Source organism: Chinchilla lanigera, unplaced genomic scaffold, assembly GCF_000276665.1.
Source record: "Chinchilla lanigera isolate Chin_1 unplaced genomic scaffold, ChiLan1.0 scaffold00029, whole genome shotgun sequence".
NCBI classification, from domain to species: domain Eukaryota; kingdom Metazoa; phylum Chordata; class Mammalia; order Rodentia; family Chinchillidae; genus Chinchilla; species Chinchilla lanigera.
The window spans coordinates 7,675,132-7,680,287 of record NW_004955430.1 but is presented as its reverse complement, the minus strand read 5'-3'; positions in this window follow the sequence as shown (position 1 = coordinate 7,680,287).

Sequence of the window (5,156 nt, the reverse complement as noted above, 5' to 3'; positions counted from 1 at the left end):
CGAGGCGCTCGGCCCCCGCGCCTGCGCACTCAGCCGCCCCGCCCCGAAGCACCGCCCCGGCCGACCCTGCAGCAGGCGGTCCTGGACCACGCTCGCCCCCTGCCGCAGGAAGAGGGTACTGCGCCCCGCAGCCGGCAGGTCCTCGGAGGACCGACGTTCTGTTCCCACCACCCCTGGCAGGCAGGATGTCCGGCCGCTTAAGGAGAAAGTCCCCCGGCCGGCCCCAGAGCGAGAAGACTTGAGGCAGGGCCTGCACAGACTAGGCAGGGACCGTGACTTGGGGAGCAGCAGAGCCGGTGGGGAAGCGTCCATCATCCGCTATAGGATTAGTAAAGTTTTTGTTGAGCTCTCGCTCTGACGCAGGAGTGCACAGCCTGCTGTTCAGTTATCACAAAGTGCAGCAGGAGTAATAAAAGTGAACAGTAAACTGGGTGTGGCGGCACACGCCTGTACTCCTAGCACTAGGCAGGAGGGTCACAAGTTCTCTCCCAGCCTGGGCAACTGAACGACTTATCAAAACCCTGCTCAAAATAAAAAATCAAATAAAATAAAATAAAATAAGGAATGAGGCTGTAGCTCAGAAAGAAAGCCCTGGGTTCACTCCCAGTACCTAATAATAATGTTTGCAATCAGTCAGCTATAGCTGACGTAACAAATTATCCAGGCCATGTCTTACGGGGACCGGACAGGAGGAGGGGGCCCTAGGGATTGAACCGAGACTTTCACATTGAGCTACATCTTCATTCCTTTTTGGGTTTCTTGGGTTTTTGTGGGGTTTTTGTTTTGTTTTGTTTTGTTTTGTTTTGGTACCAGGAATCAAACTCACAGCCTTGCGCTTGCCAGGCGGGCACTTGTGCACTGAGCTATATCCCCGGCCCAGTTTTTGTTTTATTTTGAGACAAGTTCTTTTTTTGTCTTTTTGAAACAGGATTTCACTGTGCAGTTCGGCCTGGCCTCAATCTCACGATCCTCCTGCCTCAGCCTCCTGAGTGCTAGGGTTACAGGCATGCGCCACCACGCCCGACTGAGACAAATTCTTGCTGAATCGCTAAGTCATCCAGGCTGGTCAAACTTGCCATCCTCCTGCCTCAGAGTGCTGGGATTAGGCAGGCTCCACCCTGTGCACCTAAATCCTAGTGTCTTTTAAAAATACAAATTTCTGAAAACAAAATTAAAAAGCCAGGCATGGTGGTGCATGCCTGTAATCAGAGCACTCAGGAGGCTGAGGCAGGAGGATCGCCAGCCTGGGCTACACAGCGAGTTAAAGGCCAGTCTGAACTATATAGTGAGACCCTGTCTCAAATAAAACAAAAAATATATAATAAAATTAAAATTTCTTGCCAGGTGTCATGGTGCACACCTGTAATCCCAACACTCAGGAGGCTGAGGCAGGAAGATCATTGTGAGTTTGAGACCAGCGTGGGCTACAAAGTGAGTTCAAGGCCAGCCTGAACTGCATACTGAGACCCTGTCTCAAAAAAGACCAAAAAAAAAAAAATTCTTATCTTACAATTCCACAGATGTCCCACATGGCTGTCACTAAGCTGAAATAATTGGCTTCCTGGATCTTCAGGAAAGAATCTGTCTGCTTGTCTTTTCCAGCTTCTAGAAGCTGCCCGCACGCTGTGGGCTGCGATCCAGTCCTTCGTCATGTGCAGAGTCCTTCTGACGCTGTCATGTCTGCTTCCCCCAGTCTCATCTTCCTGTAACTTTTATGGACCCTTTTGATTATGCTGAGCCAGTGGGTCAGTGCAGGTTGATCTCCTACCTTAAAGTCAGCTGATGAGCGACTTTAATGCCCTTTGCAGCCTTCATTCCCCTTCATCACACAGGGTACTATTCATAGGTCCTGGGAATTAGGGTGGGAACGTCTTGGGGGCCATCATTCTGCTTACCACCCCATGTACAAACACCTACTGTGTGTCATGCAGGTTCCGTGCAAGGTACTAGCACACAGTGGAGGACTGTGTCCAAGCCAGGACTCTGCTATGCAGTGCCTGAATAATGACAAGTAATCGCCAGCATTTATACAGGAGCTGCTATGTGCTTGTGCCGAGCACTGTGCTAAGCACGTCGGACAAGAGTTAACTGAGAGGTTAAGCAGCTTGCCCAGGCTACACAGCACGGTCAGAATTGGAAGCCAAGTCCATTAAAAAGGCTTAGGGTAGAGCCAGGCGTGGTGGCGCACGCCTGTAATCCCAGCACTCGGGAGGCTGAGGCAGGAAGATCATTGCAAGTTCAAGACCAGCCTGGGCTACGAAGTGAGCTCAAGGCCAGCCTGAACTGCATAGCGAGACCCTGTCTCAAAAAATAAAAATAAAAAGGCTTAGGGTGTCCTGGGACGGAAGGGGGCTCCCAACCCAGGCTTGTGGAGGGGTCAAGGCAGACAGGCTCCTGAGAAACAGGGGTGAGCAGGATGGGTGCATGGGCTTCCAGCCCTGGGGTTGCCCAGAGGAGGCCTGCAGTTGTGGGTTCAGCGTAACTGTTCTACATTTGTACACTTTTTTCAGGCATATAGCCTCACGCACTGAAGCGAGCCCCGCAGCCTGGGGGGAGAGGGTATGTTCCTTGGTGCCAGTGCAGTGGCACACTCCTGTAATCCCAGCTCCTAGGAGGCTGAGGCAAGAGGACTGCCACACATTTGAGACCAGCCTAGGCTACATAGTGAGTAAAGCCAGCCTGAACTGCACAAATAACACCAAAAAAAAAGTAGAATGAAACAGGTTAAATTACAGTAATATCTTTAATTCAGTATTAAAGTGACCAGCAGTCTTGCTCTGCCCAGGACATAGACATTTCCTGGGAGGCAGGACTTTAAGGCCAGGCAAACCAGAACAAGTTGGTCACCTCGCCAGTATATCCGAAACATCATCATTTCAACATACAATTGAACTTTTAAATATTTTGGTACTGTATTTTTACTTCTTTTTTGGTACTGCCTTTCAAAATCGAAGTGTATTTTATACTCATAGACAATGTCAATTCAGATCAGCCACATTCCTTTCTTTTTTTTTTTTTTTCTTTTGAGACTAGGTCTTGCTGTGCAGTTCAGGCTGGCCTTGAGCTCACTTTGTAGCCCAGGCTGGCCTCGAACTCGCAGTGATCCTCCTGCCTCAGCCTCCTGAGTGCTGAGGGTTCACTACTTACAGTAGCATGTCAGGATATTCCTAATGTACAAAACAAGAGTAATGATAATAGAAACTTCTATTTCTAGAGTATTGGCATTATCTCATTTAATCTTCACAGGAATCCTAGGGCACATTGTTATTATCCCTATTTTACAGGTCAGCCAACTGAGGCTGGAAGGGGTAGTCAGATGCCCCAGCTCACAGAGTGGCAGTGCATAAATATGATGACAAGCAATAGTCATAGTTAAGAACAGGGACATGGAGCAGCCTCTGACTTTATTCCCTTCTTGTCTCCCACGTCAACATCAGGCCCCCCAGGAGGGCTGATCAACGAGAAAGGTGTCTGTAGCGCTGAGCTGGAGTCCTCGGAGGGAGGTGCTACTGCTGCTGTCGCGATTATGACTACACCTTCCAGAGTGGCGGCTGAAAGCTCCAGATTTGCTCATCTGTTTACTCATTTTATTTTTGTGATGCTAGAGAGCGAAGCTCGTACTTGCCAGGCAAGCGCTAGGCGATCTACACCCCAAATCCCAAGTTACAGATTTAAAAACCCACTTTCCAAAGGGAACAGAAAAGGAGAAACAGGCCTTGCAAAATAATTTTATGTCCTCTCCAGGGCGCGGCCCCCAGCCTTCTCTGCCCAAGGGTGGGGGCCTTCTCAGTTGTAATTTCACACCCGCGTCCACACCCTATCTACAAGAAACAGAAACAAAATATATCCAAGAATATTTGCTCTTCCTCCACCCCGCAGAAGGAAAGGAGCTAGTTCCCAAGCAGCTCCCTGAGAGGTGAGGGGCCCACGCCCCAGTCCGCATTCTGACAGCCCTGGGACCAACCCGGTGGGGAGCCGGGAGGAAGCCCCGGTGGTGGGAAGGAAAGGGAGCAGCCTCTCCCCATGGGGGGGCAAAAGGCAATGGGGAGGCCGGGTGTGGCAGCGCATGCCTGTAATCTCAGTGCTCAGGAGGCTGAGGCAGGAGGGTCATTATCAGTTCAAGACCAGCCTGGGCTACAAAGTGAGCTCAAGGCCAGGCTGAACTGCATAGTGAGACCCTGTCTCAAAAAGACAAAAAAAAAGAAAGGCAGTGGGGTATTTTGAAGGTCTAGAAGAACCCACGTGGAGAAGGCACAGGCCCTCAGCCTGATCCGCCCGCTGCCAACCACCTGCTGCCGTGGGGCTCAGAGCCAGCTGGGCAGCACTCACAGAAGTCACTCTCTGCTGGACTCGCATCTCGGGCACGGGGACCCGAAGCAGGTTCCCTCCTTTATGCTCACACCTGGACTTCATGCCCCTTCCTAGAGCCAGGACCTGAGCAACAGCGTCTTAGCGTGGGGTCTCTTTTTGAATCTTTTCCAGAACGCTACGAACATGGTGCTATTACTAGCATGGTACAGGTAGGGCACCTGAGGCGCCGAACAACTGGCGAGCCACTTACTCAAGGTTCTGTGGACTCTAACGTCAGCATCTGGAGCCACACCTGGCTTTAACCAGCTCCAGAGCGCAGTGCGGAGCCCCGCACCCTCCAGGCCCTCGGAGCACACCAGCCGGCCCGGAGAGGGTGAGGCAGGGGGCGGCGGCAGCCGCGGCCACTCCTTCAGGGCGTTGCTCACTCAGCGAGGAGGGGAGACGGTGCCTGCCAGGGGCCTCGGCTTCCTCCCAGGGCCTGCCCACTCCGGGTGGACACAGGCTGGAGCACCCTCGAACCCACCCCAGTCCTGCTGGAACTACAAAAGACTTTTAAACTGCAAATGCCTGGGGCCCTCTTCCTGCGCAAAGCCTGGCTTCTGCTTCTTGAGAAGATTTATGTATAAATCTGTCTTTTCTTTCCTTCTCTCTCTCTTTCTTTCTGTCTGTCTGTCTGTCTTTTAAATATCAGACAAATACCAGAAAGCACTTCTCTGCAAAAGAAATTATGTCTACCCGGGCATGGTGGCACACACCTGTAATCTCAGCACTCAGGAGGCTGAGGCAGGAGGATTGTTACAAGTTTGAGACCAGCCTGGGCTACAAGTGAGCTCAAGGCCAGCCTG